The sequence below is a fragment of the Geotrypetes seraphini genome, chromosome 19 (assembly GCF_902459505.1).
Source record: "Geotrypetes seraphini chromosome 19, aGeoSer1.1, whole genome shotgun sequence".
NCBI lineage: Eukaryota > Metazoa > Chordata > Amphibia > Gymnophiona > Dermophiidae > Geotrypetes > Geotrypetes seraphini.
The window spans coordinates 40,969,094-40,994,271 of record NC_047102.1 but is presented as its reverse complement, the minus strand read 5'-3'; the positions used below and the strand labels follow the sequence as shown (position 1 = coordinate 40,994,271).

General features: G+C 42.9%; 1 long non-coding RNA gene across 16 annotated transcripts in view; it reads right to left on the bottom strand.

Annotated features, from left to right (window-relative positions):
• The window catches only part of LOC117352217, a 110,450-nt gene that overhangs the window by 15,220 nt on the left and 70,052 nt on the right, over positions 1-25,178 (bottom strand). For 14 of the 16 annotated variants that reach the window (XR_004537615.1, XR_004537621.1, XR_004537610.1 and 11 more), the window contains 2 exons: positions 20,448-20,605; positions 12,156-12,280 (listed from right to left, as the gene is read on the bottom strand). This is a non-coding gene — a long non-coding RNA (uncharacterized LOC117352217). The remainder of the gene's footprint in view (positions 1-12,155; positions 12,281-20,447; positions 20,606-25,178) is intronic. The other 2 variants (XR_004537617.1, XR_004537622.1) reach the window with 1 other exon arrangement.

Genomic DNA, 25,178 nt, shown 5'->3' with positions numbered 1-25,178 from the left:
TGAGCCTCCTGTTGAAGCACCTCGAGGCAAGCCTCGAAAATCTTGTCGCTTATCCTCAAGTGACTCTTCGCCTCAGCCTTCCAGGTCAGAGTCTCCTGCACCTCGATCGAGGCACCACCCCAACCTCGAGGCACCTTGCTTCTAAGCGGTGTAAAGACTCTTCCTTCAAACGTATGGCTCACCTCCTCATAGTACTGAGTCTTCTATGCCTCATTTATCGAGGGCCGTCAAGACTCCTTCGAGACATAAACACAAGCCTCGATCTATCTCATAAGTCTTTCACACCTGCTGCTTTGCCTGCCTCGAGGACCTCTCAATCGAGACCATCTGCGAGGGAACCTTCTTCTCCTGCCTCGAGCCAGTCCATCCCTAGAACTCTGGGGCCTTCTCCATCGAGGCTTTTGAAGCGCAAACACTCTCTGACTCCTCCTATGACAGGCAGTGGAGCTTCTTCAGTTACCATGGCGCTTGATTCTGAAATGCCTTCTCAATATTCCAGAGAAGCTTCACCATCTTATTCGGCTGTTCCCAAGTCTCATTCTCCTTCTCCTGGGGAACCCTCTACCTCAATGTCCTCCTTGTTCTCGAGGTTTGTCTTTGATATGGGTAAGGCTCTTCAGCTGGATCTACATTCTGAATCTAAGTACACTCCTGAGTACCTGGCCGACATGGAGTTACCTCATCCACCCAAGGAGACCTTGAGGCTTCCCATGACTCCTGTGTTAAAACAAACATTTCTCAGGAATATGTAGACCCCCTCTATTCCAGCCATACCTTCTAAGATGGAATCTAGGTATCACACGGTTCCTTGTAAGGGGTTTGAAAAACCGCAGTTATCTCACCAATCCTTAGTGGTGGAATCTTCATTAAAGAAAGCTTAACCCTCTAAGGCAGGAGTGTCCAATGTCGGTCCTCGAGGGCCGCAGTCCAGTCGGGTTTTCAGGATTTCCCCAATGAATATGCATTGAAAGCAGTGCATGCAAATAGATCTCATGCATATTCATTGAGGAAATCCTGAAAACCCGACTGGACTGCGGCCCTCGAGGACCGACATTGGACACCCCTGCTCTAAGGTCTACGCTGTGGTGCCTCCAGGCAGGTAGGCCACACCATGGACAAGTTTGGCCGCAGGCTCTATCAGAATTCCACAATGGCAAATCAAATTCTCAATTACAATTATGTCTTCACCTCTTGTTTTAATCACTATCTCAAAATCCTGCCTAAATTTTTTCCTGCTCTTGAGGAGCAATCACTTCCAAAGTTTAAAGAGATTCTTCACACTGTCACAAATTCGCCTCTTCATGTTGCAAGCCACATACGATGCCTTTGAGTTATCATCCAGGGTTACCGCTTTTGCTGTGGCTTTGCGTCATCTCGCTTGGCTCCGTATTGTGGACATGGACTCCAATTTGCAAGACCGTCTAGCGAACTCGCCTTGCCAAGGAAATGAACTTTTTTTATGATTCCATCGAGGCTGCTACTTATCGTCTCTCTGAACCTGAGCGTTCCTTTGCCTCCCTGATCCGGCCAAAGGCTAAGACTCCACCTGCTCGGCCTTACAAACCTCCACTACGTCGTTATCCTCAAAAAACGACTCCTGCTTTCTCCGGGCCTCCACCTAGACGGCCGCCACAGCAGCAGAGACAGCAAAAACCTCAGACTCCTGCCGCGGCTAAGCCGGCTCAGTCTTTCTGACATTCTCAGTCTGAGCATACCAATCTCCAACCATCAGACTTCTCTTCTGCCTATAGGAGGTCAACTTCACCATTTTTATTACCAGTGGGAGCTGATTACCTCAGATCTCTGGGTTCTCAACATCCTTCGGTAGGGATACTAACTTCACTTCCTTCAAGTACCTCCAGATCTCCCTCCAAGAGAGTTTCCTTCCAGTTCGTCGCAACTTCCCCTTCTTCAGGAAGCTCAGGCGCTTACTTTGCCTTTGAGCTGTCAAGGTTCCTTTAAACCAACGGGACACGGGGTTCTATTCCCGTTACTTTCTAGTCCCAAAGAAGACGGGGGATTTGCGACCTATCTTGGATCTAAGAGCCATCAACAAATTTCTAGTCAAAGAGAAGTTTGGGATGCTCTCTTTACCAACTCTGTACCCCCTAATGGATCAAAGGGATTGGTTATGCTCTCTAGATCTCAAAGAGGCTTACACTCATATCCCAATTCATCCAGCCTCTCGCAGATTTTTAAGATTTCGGGTGGGGAATCTTCATTTTCAATACTGAGTTCTCCCATTCGGACTCACGTCATCCCCCAGAGTTTTCACAAAGTGTTTGGTGGTGGTAGCTGCAACCCTGCGAACCCAAGCTCTTCAAGTATTTCCATATCTCGACAACTGGCTCATCAAAGCTCCCTCTCAACAAGGGGTTATTGCAGCGACCTGACAGACTATTACATTCCTCCAATGTCTAGGGTTCAAAGTCAATTTTCCAAAATCCCAGTTGCACCCTTCTCAAACTCTTCAGTTTATTGGGGCCATCCTGGACACCATTCAACTCAGAGTGTAGAGGGTGGTGTGTGGGAGATTGCGGGTCTTGGGTATATGGTCTCCCCCTCCCCCCGGTCTTGGGTAAATAGTCTTTTTTCCTGGTTGTACAGGCTTATCAGGTTGAAATAATATTTGGCTGGGTGATCAGGCAATGGCGTCTGTCTGGCTGAACAAAATTTGTCTGGCTATATAGGCTGTACGGGCTACAAACTGTCTGGCTGGTTATTAGCTTAAACAGTGTAGTAAGAGATTACGGGCTGCTGTAGTGTTGTGCAAGGCTCCAGAATGCTACAAAGATCCAGGTTACGGGTTGTTACACAATTGCAAGGCTACAGACTGTAGCAAAGGTTAGCAAGGCTACAATGATTTGTAATGATTTACGAGGCTAGCTGCTGCTGCAGTGTATTACAGGTTTCGTACTACATTGGCTACTTATGTAGTGCGGCCGTGTGCTGCTAATTTACTAACTAAGGCTTTTACAGTATTTTGCACGGCTATACGGAAATAGTTTTCGGTTTTTGCAATACTTATCAGGTTGGAGTCCTGGGTCGGGATCCGAAGTGCAGGTGGTCCAGTCTGTTAGAAGTCTGTTCAGCTTTTTCAGAACTTATCGGGTAAGTTAGCCTGGTTTAGGTCCGTAGTTCAGGGTGTCCAGTCAGAGAGGTCAGGTTCCGGAGAGCGGGTGACCAGGTTGTGTCCGGTCTGGACCTACCGTGGAAGTAGGTCAGTACCTCTGCATTCAAGGATAAGGGATTTGGTTGTGTGGTTCCTAGCTATGGGCCCAGCGCTTCCACGCAGGCACTTCGCAAATGCTGGATCAAATTCATTGCGAGCGTAGACACAACTGAACACCATGTCTCACTGCTCAAAGCACCCCCCGACAGAGCACATATCTGCCCTCCCCATCCCTAGCCAAAATTTGCAGATTATCAATGAGGCCCTTTCGAAACAATAGCGCCACCCCCCTACGTTTCACATTCCCCCACCCACCACTGTTTCAGTTTACCATGCTCAATATCATTCAAATGAGTCTCCTGAAGGAATGCCACATCCACTTTGTGACGCTGCAACTGCTGTAAAATTTTAGAGCGCTTAACCAGGGAATTAATCCCCCCCCCACACACACACATTCCAGGTTACCAAATTAACCAGGATCCACCAATATCAACCACTCTGCATTCACCTCCACTGATATATGTGTGGCCCAGCCACCCCAGTCCCTGACCAGACCCCACCAGTGCACCAATCTATCACCCAAAACCAAATAGGGGCAGAGAGTACCATCTCCATCCTCAAAACCCCCTTCCCCCTCCAACTCCCCACCCAACCCTCTAAATCCCCCAATCCCACACCCTATTCCACATCTTGAGACCATCAAACCACACCCCGAGATCCCTCTGAGAGAAGAAGCAGCACCATCAACCCTGGCCGCCCCCAAACTTACACACACCACCCCCTTATTAACAGAACGTAATATACAATACTCCCATCCCAAACCCCCTCCCCGCTCACACACTCCTGAGCACAATCCACCACCATCAACTCATCCTCTATCTAACATTCACACTCTATCAAAGATCCCTGAACCCTCCCCCACAGGAGGTACAGCCTAATCCAATATTTAAGTCCAGCAATAGTCGATATACCGCTCACTTAGGCGGTCCTGCTAGCACATTGCTTGCCGCACTCCTCGCTACTGCTCCTCGGGTCTGGTGCCGCCATCCAGAAGCTGGGAGATACATTGACTGCATGGGTTAAAGACTGGCTTAGTGGCAATCTTCAGTAAATGGTACTCCCTCGGAAATGTCGGAAGTGACCAGTGTAGTGCCACAGGGCTCGGTTTTGGGTCCGATACTATTTAATATCTTTGTAAGGGATCTACCTCAGGGACTTCAAGGTAAAATTGCGTTATTTGCGGATGACGCTAAACTATGCAACATTGTGGAGCAGCGCAACCGAGCCCGACAGCACAACTATGCTAGACACTATGAGGCAGGACCTACTTTTACTGGAACAATGGTCTAATATTTGGCAACTGAGTTTTAATGCCAAAAAGTGTAAGGTGATGCACCTTGGTAGCAATAACCCCTGCAGAACATACACCCTGAATGGTGAAAACTTAACAAGAACCCTCGCAGAACGAGACCTGGGTGTAATCATTAGTGAAGATATGAAAACTGCCAATCATGTGGCGAAAGCTTCAGCCAAGGCTAGACAAATGCTAGGATGCATCCGGAGAAGTTTTATCAGCCGAAACCCTGAAGTCATAATGCCATTGTACAGGTCGATGGTGTTCAGTTTTGGAGGCCACATTATCAAAAGGATGAAGAAGTGTATATTAGATCAAATGATAGCCCTACTGAAACAGAATGAAAGAATGCGGCTTAATAAACCTTTAAAGGTACCGCTCCAGTGAGCAGGGAGCAGGGATCTTGGAAGGGAGTGAGATGTTCGCAGGTAGGTGTAAAGCCGAGTTGGGAGAAAATCCTGTCAGTTAATGAATCAGAAGAGAGAAGATCTAATCTAATCTAAACCTTAAGTTTATATACCGCATCATCTCCATGAGAATGGAGCTCGACACGGTTTACAAGAACTTAAAATAGTGGGTAGAGAAGAAGAAAAAGGATTACATGAACTTATGTGTAGAAGGAGGGAGAGAAAGGGGGGAAGGATAGAGCTACAATTTGCTGAAAAGCCAGGTTTTCAGTTGTTTGCGGAATAACTGAAGGGAGCTCAGGTTCCGCAGCAGGGTGGTGAGGTCGTTCCAAAGACCTGTGATTTTGAAGAGAAGGGATTTTCCCAGTTTGCCTGAATAGTGGATGCCGCGTGGAGAGGGGAATGCTAGTTTAAGCCTTTGGGCAGTTCTGGAGGAGTCGGGACTGGAGGAGTTGAAAGACAGTGGGATAAGAGGAGGCAGGATTCCGTGAATGATCTTGAAAGCCAGGCAGGAACATTTGAAATGGATTCTGGAGATTATTGGGAGCCAATGAAGTTTGGCAAGGAGTGGGGAGGCATGGTCATACTTGCGTTTTGAGAAGATCAGTTTGGCTGCAGTATTCTGGATTAGCTGGAGTCTTAGAATACTTTTTTTGATAGATTTAAGTAGATGGCGTTGCAGTAATCTAGTTTGGAGAGGATGATGGATTAAACAAGGATGGCAAAGTGTTGTTGGCTGAAGTAGGATCTAGCTTTCCTCAGCATGTGAAGGCTGAAAAAGCATGATTTTGCCAAGAAGTTGAGGTGGTCATTGAGGGAGAGAGAGGAATCGATAGTGATACCAAGGACCTTGCATGAGAACTCGAGCTGTAGTGTATCGCCTGTGGGTACTGTATATTAGATCAATTGATAGCCCTACTGAAACACAATGGATGAATGGGGCTATATAAGCTTTTAAAGATACTGCTCTACTGAGCTGGGAGGAGGGATTTGGGCAGGAAGTTGAATTCATTGCTGAGATGTTTAAAATGGGTTAGTGAATGTTCTGTCAGTCAATGAATCCTTAAAGGTACCGCTCCACAGAGCTGAGAAGAGGGATTTTAGTAGAAAGTGAGTTGATCGCAGGGATGTTTAAGCCGGGTTGGTTGAAAATCCTGTCAGTCAATGAATCAAAAGAGCCAAGATGTGTATATTAGATGAATTGAAAACCCTACTGAAGCAGAATGTATGAATAGGGCTATATACCTTTAAAGGTACCACTCCACTGAGCTTGGAGGAGGGATTTTGCCAGGAAGTGAGTTGATTGCAGGGATGTGTAAAGCCGGGTTGGGTGAAAACACTGTCAGTCAATGAATCAAAAGAGACAAGATGTGTATGTAGATCAATTAAAATCCCTACTAAAAAAGAAGAGATGAATGGGACTATATAAACCTTTAAAGGTTCCTCTCCAGTGAGCTGGGAGGAGAGATTTTGGCAGGGAGTGAGTTGATTGCTTGGATGTATAAAGTCAGATTGGATGAAAACCGTAACAGTCAATGAATCAAAAGAGAGAAGATGTGTATATTAGATCAAATGATATCCGTACTGACACAGAATGAATGAATGGGGCTTAATAAACGTTGAAAGGTACCGCTCCAGTGAGCTGGGAGGAGGGATTTTGGTAGATAGTGAGTTGATTGCAGGGATTTTTATGCTGCGTTGGGTGAAAATTCTCTCAATCAATGAAGCAAGAGAGACAAAATGTGTATCTTAGATCACATGATAGTCCTACTGAACCAGAATGAATGGTGTTCTAGAAACTTTAACAGATACCGCTCCACTAAGCTGGGAAGAGAGATTTTTGCAGGAAGTGAGTTGCTAGCAGAGATTTTTAAGCTGGGTTGGGTGAAAATCCTGTTAGTCGATGAATCAAAAGAGAGAACATTACATTACATTACATTACAGGTTTCTATTCCGCCATTAACTTGCAGTTCAAGGCGAATTACAAAAGAAATATCCAAAATGTATTATAACAAGAACTTACAAAAAAAAAAAAAATTGGTCATTTTCAAAGAGAGTAAGAAATGGGTAAGGTTAATTGTTTGGGGTAGTTGGCTTTAGTGAGAGGTGGAGTTTGAAACTTGCGGTTTTATTTCTTTTTTCAAAGTTTCTTGAAGAGTATGGTCTTTATTTCTTTTCTAAAAGATATGTATATTAGATCAACTGATAGCCCTACTGAAACAGAATGAATGAATGAATGGGGTTCTAGAAACCTTTAAAGCTGGGCTCAGGGATTTTGGCAGGGAGTGAATTGATCTCTGGGATGTTTAAAGCCTGGGTGGGTGAAAACCCTGTCAGTCAATGAATCAAAAGAGACAAGATGAGTACATTAGATCAAATGATAGCCCTACTGAAATAGAATGAATGAATGAATGGGGTTCTAGAAACCTTTAAAGCTGGGCTCAGGGATTTTGGCAGGGAGTGAGTTGATTGTTGGGATGTCTAAAGCCGGATTGGCTGAAAACCCTGTCAGTCAATGAATCAAAAGAGACAAGATGTGTACATTAGATCAAATGATAGCCCTACTGAAATAGAATGAATGAATGAATGGGGTTCTAGAAACCTTTAAAGATTCCGCTCCACTGAGCTGGTTAGAGGGATTTTGGCAGGAAGTGAGTTGATTCCAGGGATCTTTAAGCCGGGATGGGTGAAAACCCTGTCAGTCAATGAATCAAAAGAGAGAAGTGTATATTAGATCAAATGATAGCCCTACTGAAACAGAATAAATGAATGAGGTTCTAGAAACCTTTAAAGGTAGCGCTCCACTAAGCTGGGCTCAGGGATTTTGGCAGGGAGTGAGTTGATCGTAGGGATGTTTAAAGCCTGGGTGGGTGAAACCCCTGTCAGTCAATGAATCAAAAGAGCGAAGATGTGTATATTAGATCAAATGATAGCCCTACTGAAACAGAATGAATGAATGGGGTTCTAGAATCCGTTAAAGGTACCGCTCCACTAAGCTGGGAAGAGGGATTTTGGCAGGGAGTGAGTTGATTGTTGGGATGTCTAAAGCCGGATTGGCTGAAAACCCTGTCAGTCAATGAATCAAAAGAGACAAGATGTGTACATTAGATCAAATGATAGCCCTACTGAAATAGAATGAATGAATGAATGGGGTTCTAGAAACCTTTAAAGGTAGAGCTCCACTAAGCTGGGCTCAGGGATTTTGGCACGGAGTGAGTTGATCGTAGGGATGTCTAAAGCCTGGTTAGGTGAAAACCCTGTCAGTCAATGAATCAAAAGAGGGAAGATGTGTATATTATATAAATTGATAGCCCTACTGAAACAGAATAAATGAATGGGGTTCTAGAATTCTTTAAAGGTACCATTCCACTAAGCTGGGAAAAGGGATTTTGGCAGGAAGTGTGTTGATTGTAGGAATGTTTAAAGATGGTTTGGGTGAAAACCCTGTTAGTCAATGAATCAAAAGAGAGAAGATGTGTATATTAGATCAATTGATAGCCCTACTGAAACAGAATAAATGAATGAGGTTCTAGAAACCTTTAAAGGTAGAGTTCCACTAAGCTGGGCTCAGGGATTTTGGCAGGGAGTGAGTTGATCGTAGGGATGTCTAAAGACGGTTTGGGTGAAAACCCTGTCAGTCAATGAATCAAAAGAGGGAAGATGTGTATATTATATAAATTGATAGCCCTACTGAAACAGAATAAATGAATGGGGTTCTAGAATTCTTTAAAGGTACCATTCCACTAAGCTGGGAAAAGGGATTTTGGCAGGAAGTGTGTTGATTGTAGGAATGTTTAAAGATGGTTTGGGTGAAAACCCTGTTAGTCAATGAATCAAAAGAGAGAAGATGTGTATATTAGATCAATTGATAGCCCTACTGAAACAGAATAAATGAATGAGGTTCTAGAAACCTTTAAAGGTAGCGCTCCACTAAGCTGGGCTCAGGGATTTTGGCAGGGAGTGAGTTGATCGTAGGGATGTTTAAAGCCTGGGTGGGTGAAACCCCTGTCAGTCAATGAATCAAAAGAGCGAAGATGTGTATATTAGATCAAATGATAGCCCTACTGAAACAGAATGAATGAATGGGGTTCTAGAATCCGTTAAAGGTACCGCTCCACTAAGCTGGGAAGAGGGATTTTGGCAGGAAGTGAGTTGATCTCTGGGATGTTTAAAGCCTGGGTGGGTGAAAACCCTGTCAGTCAATGAATCAAAAGAGACAAGATGAGTACATTAGATCAAATGATAGCCCTACTGAAATAGAATGAATGAATGAATGGGGTTCTAGAAACCTTTAAAGCTGGGCTCAGGGATTTTGGCAGGGAGTGAGTTGATTGTTGGGATGTCTAAAGCCGGATTGGCTGAAAACCCTGTCAGTCAATGAATCAAAAGAGACAAGATGTGTACATTAGATCAAATGATAGCCCTACTGAAATAGAATGAATGAATGAATGGGGTTCTAGAAACCTTTAAAGATTCCGCTCCACTGAGCTGGTTAGAGGGATTTTGGCAGGAAGTGAGTTGATTCCAGGGATCTTTAAGCCGGGATGGGTGAAAACCCTGTCAGTCAATGAATCAAAAGAGAGAAGTGTATAATAGATCAAATGATAGCCCTACTGAAACAGAATAAATGAATGAGGTTCTAGAAACCTTTAAAGGTAGCGCTCCACTAAGCTGGGCTCAGGGATTTTGGCAGGGAGTGAGTTGATCGTAGGGATGTTTAAAGCCTGGGTGGGTGAAACCCCTGTCAGTCAATGAATCAAAAGAGCGAAGATGTGTATATTAGATCAAATGATAGCCCTACTGAAACAGAATGAATGAATGGGGTTCTAGAATCCGTTAAAGGTACCGCTCCACTAAGCTGGGAAGAGGGATTTTGGCAGGAAGTGAGTTGATCTCTGGGATGTTTAAAGCCTGGGTGGGTGAAAACCCTGTCAGTCAATGAATCAAAAGAGACAAGATGAGTACATTAGATCAAATGATAGCCCTACTGAAATAGAATGAATGAATGAATGGGGTTCTAGAAACCTTTAAAGCTGGGCTCAGGGATTTTGGCAGGGAGTGAGTTGATTGTTGGGATGTCTAAAGCCGGATTGGCTGAAAACCCTGTCAGTCAATGAATCAAAAGAGACAAGATGTGTACATTAGATCAAATGATAGCCCTACTGAAATAGAATGAATGAATGAATGGGGTTCTAGAAACCTTTAAAGATTCCGCTCCACTGAGCTGGTTAGAGGGATTTTGGCAGGAAGTGAGTTGATTCCAGGGATCTTTAAGCCGGGATGGGTGAAAACCCTGTCAGTCAATGAATCAAAAGAGAGAAGTGTATATTAGATCAAATGATAGCCCTACTGAAACAGAATAAATGAATGAGGTTCTAGAAACCTTTAAAGGTAGCGCTCCACTAAGCTGGGCTCAGGGATTTTGGCAGGGAGTGAGTTGATCGTAGGGATGTTTAAAGCCTGGGTGGGTGAAACCCCTGTCAGTCAATGAATCAAAAGAGCGAAGATGTGTATATTAGATCAAATGATAGCCCTACTGAAACAGAATGAATGAATGGGGTTCTAGAATCCGTTAAAGGTACCGCTCCACTAAGCTGGGAAGAGGGATTTTGGCAGGGAGTGAGTTGATTGTTAGGATGTCTAAAGCCGGATTGGCTGAAAATCCTGTCAGTCAATGAATCAAAAGAGACAAGATGTGTACATTAGATCAAATGATAGCCCTACTGAAATAGAATGAATGAATGAATGGGGTTCTAGAAACCTTTAAAGGTAGAGCTCCACTAAGCTGGGCTCAGGGATTTTGGCACGGAGTGAGTTGATCGTAGGGATGTCTAAAGCCTGGTTAGGTGAAAACCCTGTCAGTCAATGAATCAAAAGAGGGAAGATGTGTATATTATATAAATTGATAGCCCTACTGAAACAGAATAAATGAATGGGGTTCTAGAATTCTTTAAAGGTACCATTCCACTAAGCTGGGAAAAGGGATTTTGGCAGGAAGTGTGTTGATTGTAGGAATGTTTAAAGATGGTTTGGGTGAAAACCCTGTTAGTCAATGAATCAAAAGAGAGAAGATGTGTATATTAGATCAATTGATAGCCCTACTGAAACAGAATAAATGAATGAGGTTCTAGAAACCTTTAAAGGTAGAGCTCCACTAAGCTGGGCTCAGGGATTTTGGCACGGAGTGAGTTGATCGTAGGGATGTCTAAAGCCTGGTTAGGTGAAAACCCTGTCAGTCAATGAATCAAAAGAGGGAAGATGTGTATATTAGATCAAATGATATCCGTACTGACACAGAATGAATGAATGGGGCTTAATAAACGTTGAAAGGTACCGCTCCAGTGAGCTGGGAGGAGGGATTTTGGTAGATAGTGAGTTGATTGCAGGGATTTTTATGCCGGGTTGGGTGAAAATTCTCTCAATCAATGAAGCAAGAGAGACAAAATGTGTATCTTAGATCACATGATAGTCCTACTGAATCAGAATGAATGGTGTTCTAGAAACCTTTACAGATACCGCTCCACTAAGCTGGGAAGAGAGATTTTTGCAGGAAGTGAGTTGCTAGCAGGGATTTTTAAGCTGGGTTGGGTGAAAATCCTGTTAGTCGATGAATCAAAAGAGAGAAGTGTATATTAGATCAAATGATAGTCCTACTGAAACAGAATGGATGAATGGGGCTCTTTAAACCTTTAAAGGTTCCGCCCCACTAAGCTAAGAACAGAGATTGATTGCTGGGATGTTTAAGCCGGGTTGGATGAAAACCCTGTCAGTCAATGAATCAAAAGAGAGAAGTGTATATTAGATCAAATGATAGCCCTACTGAAACAGAATGGATGAATGGGGCTATATAAATCTTTAAAGGTACCGCCCCACTGAGTTGGGAAGAGAGATATTGGCAGGGAGTGAGTTGATCGCAGGGATGTTTAAGCCGGGTTGGGTGAAAATCCTGTTAGTCAATGAATCAAAAGAGAGAAGATATGTATGTAGAGTAGTTGAAAGCCCTAATTAAAAAGAAGAGATGAATGGGGCTATATAAACCTTTAAAGGTTCCTCTCCAGTGAGCTGGGAGGAGGGATTTTGGCAGGGAGTGAGTTGATCGCCGGGAGGTATAGAGCCGAGTTGGGTGAAAACCCTGTCAGTCAATGGATCAAAAGAGAGAAGTGTATATTAGATCAAATGATAGCCCTACTGAAACAGAATGGATGAATGGGGCTTTTTAAACCTTTAAAAGGAACCTCTTCGCTGAGCTGGGAGTAGGGATTTTGGCAGGAAGTGAGTTGATTGCAGTGATCTGTAAAGCCCGGATGAGTGAAAATCCCGCCAGTCAACGAATCAGTGGAGACAGGGCTGTTGAGGAAAGATGAGAGAGAGACCTTTAAAAATACAGCATTATGAGAAATAGTCAAAATTCCAAATACTATTTGAAAAGTACAAAACACTTTTACATGAAAGAGAGAGAATTACAATTCAATGAAGCACAGAATATATTACCAAAAAAGAGACAAGATGTGTATATAGATGAATTGAAAGCGCTACAGAAACAGAATGGATGAATGGGAGTATATAAACCTTTAAAGGTACCGCTCCACTGAGCTGGGAGGAGAGATTTTGGCAGGAAGTGATTTGATTGCTGGGATGTTTAAGTGGGGTTGGGTGAAAATCCTGTCAGTCAATGAATCAAAAGAGACAAGATGTATATATAGATGAATTGAGAGCCCTACTGAAACAGAATAGATGAATGGGCCTATGTAAACCTTTAAAGGTACTGTAAGGTAAGGTGTTATCCAGGGACAGCAGGCAGCTATTCTCACAACCCACCCACCTCCCCTAGTTGGCTTCTCTGCTAGGTATCTGAACTGAGGAGACGTGCCCTGTGCTGGACGGGAAGGCATTCGCGCATGCGTGGTACGGCTGACTCGAAACTTCTAGTTTCTACAAACAAGTCTGCTTGTGAGCTTCCGCATCCGGGCTCCGTCTGTGACGTCACCCATATGTGAGCAAAGCTGCCTGCTGTCCCTGGATAACACCTGTTACGGTAAGTAACTGTGCTATATAATAATAATAATAATAACAGTTTATATACTGCAGTACCGTGAAGTTCTATGCGGTTTACAAAAGATTAAACAAAGGTACAAATTGATTAAACTTAAGAGTTGTGGAAGAAAGTGATTAATAGGTCAAGAAAACCATTATTGAGGAGAAAGAGATGTACGGGTCAGTTGTCTAGATACTTTAGGAACAGGTATGTTTTTAGACGCTTCCTGAATTCCTCATAAGTAGTGGGCAAAAGCAATTGTTATAGATCTTTACCCAATAATGCTGCTTGATGTGAGAGAAGGTGTTCATGGTGTTTTTTTCAGTTTACAACCTTTAACTGGGGGGGAAACGAAGTTTGAATGTAAGCTTCTCTTGTGTCTGTTGACTGAGAAGGAGAAAAGGTCAGTTATGTATTTAGGGGCTAGTCCGTATAGTACTTTAAAAGCAGAGGCAGGCAAACTTAAACTTCACGTGTGCTTCCATCGGTAGCCGATGCAACTATCGGTATTATGGTGTCACGTGATCAAATTTCTGTAGCCCGTAGATTAGTCTGACCGCTGCATTTTGCATTAATTGTAAACGTCGCATATTCTTTTGGGAAATTGCTAAATAGGCGATGTTACACAAGTCAAGTTGACTTAGTACGAGGGATTGAACCAGGGTTCTGAATGCTGACGTATCAAAATATGATTTAATGGATCTAAGTTTCCAGAGAGTGAAAAAACCCTTTCTGATTAAGGAGTCCACCTGGTCTTTCATGGTTACACTCAGTATCTTCATGGTGGACTGAATAGGGTGACTAAGTTCATTGATGCATAGTGGTGTTATATGTGAATAGAAGCTGGAATAAGTTCTTTCTGTAAACTGAACCATAAAAGTCTTTTATATATTATGTTTAAGCCAATATGTCAAAGACCATTATCTGACCTGTTCAACAGCCTCCAATAATCTAGGAATAAACAAGTCCGTATCTGAATTGATAGGAATTAGTAGAAATATACAGTATATCTTCAGCTTAGAAAAAAAATCCATTCATCTGAATTCAGTGAAATCATAGTCAATGTACTCATAAGTCAATGTACTCATATAAGATCCTAATAAAATATACAGAAGTTTAAAAGTAATTAAAAAAGTTTTCCTTTGTAAAGATGCCTTTAATTAATCATTTGATTAAGTCCAGCAAAGCTGTTAACTTCTCCCTACCCTAATGTACTTCCCTTTTTATGTACCTTTTCTCAATAAATATTGTAGTTCTCCCCCCCTTCCTATTGTACCCTTGTGGTTTTAATAACTAAGTACGTAAAAATGGTCTGATTTTTTGTATGTTTGTAAAAGTTTTTAATTATTATTGTACAACGCTTAGTATCTTAGGAAAAGCATTCAATCAAATACATGAATAAACTTGAAACTTATATGTCAGATGGAGTAAGTATCCAGTGTCAGAACAAGATCCCTCCTTCAACACTTTATATCGTCTTTTTCTTAAGAATCTCTCAAACCACTGCAAGCACACACCAGAAAACCCTATTTCTGGCAATCACGATCATGATAATGCCCAACATTCTGTTCGCCTTTTTTGAGGCCGCTGCGTATTGTACCGCCGGTTTCATTGTTTTATCCACCAAAACCCCCAAGTCCTTTTCTAGGTGAGTTGTGATTTCAGGAGGTTGTGATGTATTCTTGTACAAGACGAGCATCTTGGTTTTCCCCGGACCTTTATGCAGACGAGGGTGAGTAGTTTGCCTGCCATTTGCAAGAACATAACATAAGAAATGCCACTGCCTGGTCAAACCAGTGGTCCATCCTGCCCAGCAGTCTGCTCACGCGGCGGCCCTCAGGTCAAAGACCAGTGCTCTAAATGAGTCCAGCCTCATCTGTGTACGTTCCAGTTTAGCAGGAACTTGTCCAACTTTGTCCTGAAACCCTAGAGGGTGTTTTCCCCTATAACAGACTCTGGAAGAGCATTCCAGCTTTCCACCACTCTCTGGGTGAAGAAGAATTTTTTTATGTTTGTACGGAATCTATCCCCTTTCAACTTTAGAGAGTGCCCTCTCGTCCTCCCTACCTTGGAGAGGGTGAACAGTCTGTCTTTCTCTACTAAGTCTATTCCCTTTAGTATTTTGAACGTTTTGATCAAGTCCCGCCTCAGTCTCCTCTTTTCAAGGGAGAAGAAGTCCAGTTTCTCCAATCTCTCACTGTACGGCAACTCCTCCAGCTTCTTAACCATTTTAGTCGCTCTTCTCTGGACCCTTTCGAGTAGTACCGTGTCCTTCTTCATGTACAGCGACCAGTGCTGGACACAGTATTCCAGGTGAGGGCGCACCATGGCCCGCTACAGTGGCATAATAACCCTCTCCGATCTGTTTGTGATCCCCTTCTTAATTATTCCTAGCATTCTGTTCGCCCTTTTTGCTGCCCCCGTGCATTCTGCAGACGGCTTCGTTGACTTGTAGATCAGAACTCCCAAGTCTCTTTCCTGGGAGGTCTCTCCAAGTACCGCCCTGGACATCCTGTATTCATGCATGAAATTTTTGTTCCTGACATGTATCACTTTACATTTATCCATGTTGAACCTCATTTGCCATGTCGATGCCCATTTCTCAAGCTTGATTATGTCACGTTGCAGATCTTCACAATCCCCCTGTGTCTTCATTACTCTGAATAACTTCGTATCGTCCGCAAATTTAATCACCTCACTCATCATACCAGTGTCCAGATCGTTTATAAAGATGTTGAAGAGCACAGGTCCAAGCACCGAGCCCTGCAAGATGTGAGTATTGGGTGAATATTTCTTTGTTTGTTTTTAACCTTTTTTTTTCCCTTTTAGAACGTTCTCAATTGACCTACCCTGTGAATCAAATTCAGCCCACCTTGCAAGATGTTGAAGATGAGACAGTGGACCAGACAGTGTTCACACAGCAATCATGCCCTTTGTCTCCTCAATTTGCCCTGCCGAGTGTCCCCTTGAGGGCGAGGGAGGTCCTAGTGAAAGGGTGTGTGAGGGCCCGTTGGGACAGGCAAGCTCGGGACGCACATAAGAATTGCCGCTGTTGGGTCAGACCAGTGGTCCATCGTGCCCAGCAGTCCGCTCACGCGGCGGTCCTTGGTCAAAGACCAGCGCCCTAACTGAGACTAGCTCTACCTGAGTACGTTCTGGTTCAGCAGGAACTTGTCTAACTTTGTCTTGAATCCCTGGCGGGTGTTTTCCCCTATGACAGACTCAGGAAGAGCATTCCAGTTTTCTAACACTCTCTGAGTGAAGAAGAACTTCCTTACATTCGTACGGAATCTATCCCTTTTCAATTTTAGAGAGTGCCCTCTCATTCTCCCTACCATGGAGAGAGTGAACAACCTGTCCTTATCTACTAAGTCTATTCCCTTCAGTACTTTGAATGTTTCATTTATGTCCCCTCTCAATCTCCTCTGCTCGAGGGAGAAGAGGCCCAGTTTCTTTAATCTTTCGCTGTATGGCAAATCCTCCTGCCGCTTAACCATCTTAGTTGTTCTTTTCTGGACCCTTTCGAGTAGTACCATGTCCTTCTTCATGTACGGCGACCAGTGCTGGACGCAATACTCCAGGTGTGGGCACACCATGGCCCGGTACAGCGGCATGATAACCTCCGATCTGTTCGTGATCCCCTTCTTTATCATTCCTAGCATTCTGTTCGCCCTTTTTGCCGCCGCCGTATTGTGTGGACGGCTTCATTGACTGGCCACTCATAACTCCCAAGTCTCTTACCTGGGAGGTCTCTCCAACTACTGCCCCGGACATCCTGTATTTGTGCATGAGATTTTTGTTACATGCATCACTTTACACTTATCCACATTGAACCTCATCTGCCATGTTGATGCCCATTCCTCGAGCATGATTACGTCACGTTGCGGATCTTCATAATCCCCCTGTGTCTTCACTACTGTGAATAACTTTGTATCATCTGCAAATTTAATCACCTCACTCGTCTTACCAATGTCTAGATCATTTATAAAGATGTTGAAGAGCACGAGTCCAAGCACCGAGCCCTGCGGTACCCCACTGGTGACGCTCTTCCAGTGTAAGTATTGTCCATTTATCCCCCACTCTGTTTCCTATGATCCAGCCAGTTTTTAATCCACGTGAGTATTTCACCCTCCATTCCATGGCTTGCAATTTTCCGAAGTAGTTGTTCATGCGGAACCTTGTCAAACGCCTTCTGAAAATCCAGATATACAATGTCGATCGCGTTGCCCTTGTCTATCTACTTGTCGCCCTTTACTCCCTGAAAGAAGTGCAGCAAGTTCGTCAAACACGATCTGCCTTTGCTAAAACCGTGCTGACTGGTCCTCGTCAGCCCATGTCTATCAAGGTGATCAATGATGTGGTCCTTTATTAGCGCCTCTACCATCAGGTCAGATTCACCGGTCTGTAGTTTCCCGGATCTCCCCTCGAACCTTTCTTGAAGATCGGTGTAACATTTGCCAGCTTCCAGTCTTCCAGAATCTTTCCCGATTTGATTGATTGGTGAGGGTGCACAAGCAATGTCTCAGAATATTGCTAGCCTTACCACAGTGATGCAGATTCACACTAATGCAATGCTTGATCTCCATAGGCAGAACCAGGATCTCCATCAAATTGTAATGGATCTCCAGAGGCAGAATCTTGCGCCGATAAATATGATTGTGGAGCAACAGAGGCATAACCAGGGGATGATGAAGGAGGTCGTTAGACACAGTGAGGCTTTGCATAACTTAATGCTGTCCCGCACTGTGACCCCCACTTGTACTCCACAAGCTTCATTAAGTACGTTATTCAATTTGTATACTTGTTTAGATTTTTACTATTTAGGTCAATGGACCAGACTACGATAACAATATGTGCAATGCTTGATCTCCACAGGTTCAAACCATCATGTGTATACTGTGGCTCCACCAGCGGAACACCCTATGGCTCCCCATGCTTCACCCAAAATGGCACCAAAAGTATCTTCAAGCCCTATCATACATTGTGCGTATCCTCCCTGTTTGATGTTAAGCACGCCTCTACCCCCCCTTCAGAATATGTGTACACCATTCCACATTGTAATTTCTCCTTTCAATGTCTGAAACATACAAATATATCCACTGATTTATATTCACAAGTTTGAATCCTATGGCTCCTCATGCGTCCACCACAATAGCACATCTCATGTTCAAGCCCTATCGTACATGGCAAGTAACTGCCATGTGCAAGATGTTCAAACCCCTACAATCCTTAACCATTGTTATTTCTACCATTTCTGGGGTGCGAGATAATAATCTGGACACCGCTTTTTCTCCACAGGTTCAAACAATGTATATAGTTTGGCCCCAGCTGCGGAACCACCCATAGCTACACTTGTGTCCCCCTCTATCCCATCATACGCAGTAAGTAACCTCCGTGTGCAAGATCTTCAAACCCTACCCTCTTCCAGCTTATGTGTACCCCATTCCTAATTGTGATTTCTCCTTTGAAGATACCAAGATACCAGTGCTTCTTGGCGGGCAGCACACACGTTTCATGGATGGTCATCTCCATCATACGCGGGTAAGTTTTTTAAGTTTAATGGGTTTCTTTTGTCCTATCTTATGTATTGAAGGTGCCACCCATTGTCTGTCACTAAGTCATTGTGGTCTATTGTATAAACTAGGACCCACAACGTCTACGCCTGTGCAACCAACTAGGCCACCTAATGGCCTCGCAGATGCTGTGTATCGAGGTATGTGGCGCTCATATGCTTCCCTTTCTTTCATTTATATATAGGTTTTTGCAATCCTTATCCCCTTTTTTTTCCTCTTGCCTTCAGTGCTCTCAGCAATCTATAGTGAGGACACAGAGTTGCACCCATTCTAATGAGTTTCAGCGTGGGACACTGCTAATAAGGATACCACTGTTGTTTTGTGTGGACTACCCAAACAATTTTCCCGAAATTCATATCTTGTGCACCTGTTGTTTTTATGTGTTTGCACATGCCAAGAGATCCTTGAGACTGGGCTACGATCCTTTGGTGCATTGTTAAAGTTTTAAGACTGGGGATTTTGGGAAATAATTTTTTTTTATATTTTACCTTCATCTAGGCCATACCCCTGCCAACATATGCTCACACAACTGGGCCCAGAGAAGCTGGCCATCAAGGTATGTAGCGGTCTATGGCCTACATTCATTTCTTTGTTGTTTTTAAGCCTCCCTCACACATTTTTCTGGTTTTTTTTTTCTGTTCTCTTCAGCACTATCAGCAGTGTTCCAAGAGTAACGAGCCTTGTTTAGTGGTTCAGCGTGGGACAGTGTGGACCCTTGATTTGATGTTGAATCATCCCCGAATTCAACAGAACCTTCATCTTTTGTGCATTCTAAGTTTTACTTGAAGTGCGTAATCTATGAGATCCTCGTGCCGGAGAGGATCCTTTTTTTCAGGTTACAACTGCCTTAATTGTGCAATGTTTCCAGTAAGGCTTTTGAAACTTAGATGGAACGTATCTTTATTGCCGGCTCACAGTTCCTGTGTTTTTAATTAATTTTGTGTACACATTGCCATAGCATTTATATTTATAAGATTGGACAATAATCATTGACTTTAGGTGGATGGTTTTTAATCCGTACTCTTCCATCTGCTTGATTATACTGTATTACAACCATTTAATCTCTTCCCTTTCAGCAATAGCAGCAGGGTACCCAGAGTAACAACACTTGTGTTCAGGTTCAACGTCTGACTGCGTCAAGATGTGGACTCCTCCCCGATTTAAACACCCCATCATGTCATGATTTTTTCTAGCAACTAGCCACACAAAAAGCCAACAAAGACACACAAGCAGTGTAAGCACAGAAACAAGTGAGCATGTATGCAAACAAACTTGAACATGCAAACAATCACATGAGCTGTGCTCTGCATGCTTTTTCCTCTTCTAACATTCCTGAACAAGTATCTGCATGACCTAAGCAAAACAGGAACCTTTAAACCTTTAAATTTCAAGCATTGATTTGAGCACGGTTTTTAAGCCAGAGATCTTTTCTCCCTATTGGAAGGAGTTTTTCTCTCTAGCTGTGTTTCTGGAGCGGACTTTAGAACTACGTTCAATAAAAAAAAGTGTATATTAGATCAAATGATAGCCCTACTGAAACAGAATGAATGAATGGGGCTCTTTAAACATTTAAAGGTACCGCTCTACTGAGCTGGGAAGAGGAATTTTGGCAGGGAGTGAGTTGATCGCAGAGATGTTTAAGCCGAGTTAGGTGAAAATCTTGTCAGTCAATGAATCAAAAGAGAGAAGATATGTATGTAGAGTAGTTGAAAGCCCTAGTTAAAAAGAAGAGATGAATGGGGCTATATAAACCTTTAAAGTTACCGCTCCACTGACGTGGGAGGAGGGATTTGGGCAGGAAGTTAGTTGATCGCAGGGATGTGTAAAGCCGTTTGGGTGAAAACCCTGTCAGTCAATAAATCAAAAGAGAGAAAAAGTGTATATTAGATCAAATGATAGCACCTACTGAAACAGAATGAATGAATGGGGCTCTTTAAACCTTTAAAAGGTACCGCTTCGCTGAGCTGGGAGTAGGTATTATGGCAGGAAGTGAGTTGATTGCAGTGATCTGTAAAGCCCGGATGAGTGAAAATCCCGTCAGTCAACGAATCAGTGGAGACAGTGCTGGTGAGGAAAGAAGAGAGAGAGGCCTTTAAAAATGCAGCATTATGAGAAATAGACAAAATTCCAAATACTGTTTGAAAAGTACAAAACACTTTTACATGAAAAAGAGAGAATTACAATTCAATAAAGCACAGAATATATTACCAAAAAAGAGACAAGATGTGTATATAGATGAATTGAAAGCTCTACAGAAACAGAATGGATGAATGGGAGTATATAAACCTTTAAAGGTACCGCCCCACTGAGCTGGGAGGAGGGATTTTGGCAGGAAGTGAGTTGATTGTAGGGATCTTTAATCCGGGTTGGGTGAAAATCCTGTCACTCAATGAATCAAAAGAGAGAAGAAGTGTATATTAGATAAATTGAAAGCCCTACTGAAACAGAATGGATGAATGGGGCTATATAAACCTTTAAAGGTACTGCTCCACTGAGCTAGGAGGAGGGATATTGGCAGGAAGTTGAGGTCAATCCAGGGATATTTAAAACAGGTTGGGTGAATGTCCTGTCAGTCAATGACTCAAAAGAGACAAAATGTGTATATTAGATCAAATGATAGCCCTACTGAAACTGAATGGATGAATGGGGCTATATAAACCTTTAAAGGTACTGCCCCACTGAGGTGAGAACAGAGATTTTAGCCGGTAGTAAGTTGATCACAGGGATGTTTAAGCCGAGTTAGGTGAAAATCATGTCAGTCAATGAATCAAAAGAGAGAAGATGTATATATTAGATCAAATGATAGCACGAGTGAAACAGAATGAATGAATGGGGTTCTAGAAACCTTTAAAGGTTTCACTCCACTGAGTTGGGAAGAGAGATATTGGCAGGAAGTGAGTTGATTGCAGGGATCTTAAAGCCGGGTTGGGTGAAAATGCTGTTAGTCAATGAATCAAAAGAGAGAGGATATGTATGTAGAGTAGTTGAAAGCCCTAATTAAAAAGAAGAGATGAATGGGGCTATATAAACCTTTAAAGGTTCTTCCTCAGTGAGCTGGGAGGAGGGATTGTGGCAGGGAGTGAGTTAATCGCCGGTAGGTATAAAGCCGAGTTGGGTGAAAATCCTGTCAGTCAATGAATCAAAAGAGAGAAGTGTATATTAGATCAAATGATAGCCCTACTGAAACAGAATGGATGAATGGGGCTATATAAACCTTTAAAGGTACCGCCCCACTGAGCTGGGAGGAGGGATTTTGGCAGGAAGTGAGTTGATTGTAGGGATCTTTAATCCTGGTTGGGTGAAAATCCTGTCACTCAATGAATCAAAAGAGAGAAGAAGTGTATATTAGGTCAATTGATGAACCTGCTGAAACAGAATGAATGAATTAAAGGTTTCTAGAACTCCAAGGAACTGCTCCACTAAGATGGGCTCAGGGATTTTGGCAGGAAGTTGAGATCAATGCAGGGATGTTTAAAACAGGTTGGGTGAATGTTCTGTCAGTCAATGAATCCTTAAAGGTACCGCTCCACTGAACTGAGAAGAGAGATTTTAGCAGGGAGTGACTTGATCGCAGGGATGTTTAAGCCGGGTTGTGTGAAAATCCTGTCAGTCAATGAATCAAAAGAGACAAGATGTGTATATTAGATCAAATGATAGCACTACTGAAACTGAATGGATGAATGGGGCTATATAAACCTTTAAAGGTACCGCCCCACTGAGTTGAGAACAGAGATTTTAGCTGGGAGTGAGTTGATCACAGGGATGTTTAAGCCGGGTTGTGTGAAAATCCTGTCAGTCAATGAATCAAAAGAGACAAGATGTGTATATGAGTTCAAATGATAGCCCTACTGAAATAGAATGGATGAATGGGGCTATATAAACCTTTAAAGGTAGCGCCCCACTGAGCTGAGAACAGAGATTGATCGCCGGGATGTTTAAGCCGGTTTGGATGAAAACCCTGTCAGTCAATGAATCAAGAGAGAGAAGAAGTGTATATTAGATCAAATGATAGCCCTACTTAAACAAAATGAATGAATGGGGCTCTTTAATCCTTTAAAGGTACCGCCCCACTGAGCTGAGAACAAATATTTTAGCAGGGAGTGAGTTGATCGCAGGTATGTTTAAGCCGGGTTGGGTGAAAATCCTGTCAGTCAATGAATCAAAAGAGACAAGATGTGTATATTTGATCAAATGATAGCCCTACTGAAACAGAATGGATGAATGGAGCTATATAAACCTTTAAAGGTACCGCCCCATTGAGTTGGGAAGAGAAATATTGGCAAGAAGTGAGTTGATTGCAGGGATCTTAAAGCCGGGTTGGGTGAAAATCCTGTTAGTCAATGAATCAAAAGAGAGAAGATATGTATGTAGAGTAGTTGAAAGCCCTAATTAAAAAGAAGAGATAAATGGGGCTATATAAACCTTTAAAGGTTCCTCTTCAGTGAGCCGGGAGGAGGGATTTTGGCAGGGAGTGAGTTGATCGCCGGTAGGTATAAAGCCGAGTCGGGTGAAAACCCTGTCAGTCAATGAATCAAAAGAGAGAAGTGTATATTAGATCAAATGATAGCCCTACTGAAACAGAGTGGATGAATGGGGCTATATAAACCTTTAAGGGTACCGCCCCACTGAGCTAAGAACAGAGATTGATTGCAGGGATGTTTAAGCCGGGTTGTATGAAAACCCTGTCAGTCAATGAATCAAAAGAGAGAAGTGTATATTAGATCAAATGATAGCCCTAGTGAAACAGAATGGATGAATGGGGCTATATAAACCTTTAAAGGTACCGCCCCACTAAGCTGAGAACAGAGATTGATCGCAGGGGTGTTTAAGCCGGGTTGGATGAGAACCCTGTCAGTCAATGAATCAAGAGAGAGAATAAGTGTATATTAGATCAAATGATAGCCCTAATGAAACAGAATGAATGAATAGGGCTCTTTAAACCTTTAAAGGTACCGCTCTACTGAGCTGGGAAGAGGCATTTTGGCAGGGAGTGAGTTGATCGCAGAGATGTTTAAGCCGAGTTAGGTGAAAATCCTGTCAGTCAATGAATCAAAAGAGAGAAGATGTATATATTAGATCAAATGATAGCACTAGTGAAACAGAATGAATGAATGGGGTTCTAGAAACCTTTAATGGTTTCACTCCACTGAGTTGGGAAGAGAGATAATGGCAGGAACTGAGTAGATTGCAGGGATCTTTAAGCCGGGTTGGGTGAAAATCCTGTAAGTCAATGAATCAAAAGAGAGAAGATATGTATGTAGAGTATTTGAAAGCCCTAGTTAAAAAGAAGAGATGAATGGGGCTATATAAACTATTTAAAGTTACCGCTCCACTGACGTGGGAGGAGGGATTTGGGCAGGAAGTTAGTTGATCGCAGGGATGTGTAAAGCCGTTTGGGTGAAAATCCTGTCAGTCAATGAATCAAAAGAGACCAGATGTGAATATTTGATCAAATGATAGCCCTACTGAAACAGAATGGATGAATGGAGCTGTATAAACCTTTAAAGGTACCGCCCCACTGAGTTGGGAAGAGAGATATTGGCAGGAAGTGAGTCGATTGCAGGGATTTTAAAGCCGGGTTGGGTGAAAATCCTGTTAGTCAATGAATCAAAAGAGAGAAGGTATGTATGTAGAGTAGTTGAAAGCCCTAATTAAAAAGAAGAGATGAATGGGGCTATATAAACCTTTAAAGGTTCCTCTTCAGTGAGCCGGGAGGAGGGATTTTGGCAGGGAGTGAGTTGATCGCCGGTAGGTATAAAGCCGAGTTGTGTGAAAACCCTGTCATTCAATGAATCAAAAGAGAGAAGTGTATATTAGATCAAATGATAGCCCTACTGAAACAGAATGGATGAATGGGGCTATATAAACCTTTAAAGGTTCCGCCCCACTAAGCTAAGAACAGAGATTGATTGCTGGGATGTTTAAGCCGGGTTGGATGAAAACCCTGTCAGTCAATGAATCAAAAGAGAGAAGTGTATATTAGATCAAATGATAGCCCTACTGAAACAGAATGGATGAATGGGGCTATATAAACCTTTAAAGGTTCCGCCCCACTAAGCTAAGAACAGAGATTGATCGCAGGGATGTTTAAGCCGGGTTGGGTGAAAATCCTGTTAGTCAATGAATCAAAAGAGAGAAGATATGTATGTAGAGTAGTTGAAAGCCCTAATTAAAAAGAAGAGATGAATGGGGCTATATAAACCTTTAAAGGTTCCTCTCCAGTGAGCTGGGAGGAGGGATTTTGGCAGGGAGTGAGTTGATCGCCGGGAGGTATAGAGCCGAGTTGGGTGAAAACCCTGTCAGTCAATGAATCAAAAGAGAGAAGTGTATATTAGATCAAATGATAGTCCTACTGAAACAGAATGGATGAATGGGGCTCTTTATACCTTTAAAGGTACCTCTCCACTGAGCTGGGAAGAGGGATTTTTGCAGAGAGTGAGTTGATCGCACAGATGTTTAAGCCGGGTTAGCTGAAAATACTGTCAGTCAATGAATCAAAAGAGAGAAGATGTATATATTAGATCAAATGATAGCCCTCATGAAACAGAATGAATGAATGGAGTTCTAGAAATCTTTAAAGGTTTCACTCCACTGAGTTGGGAAGAGAGATATTGGCAGGAACTGGGTTGATTGCAGG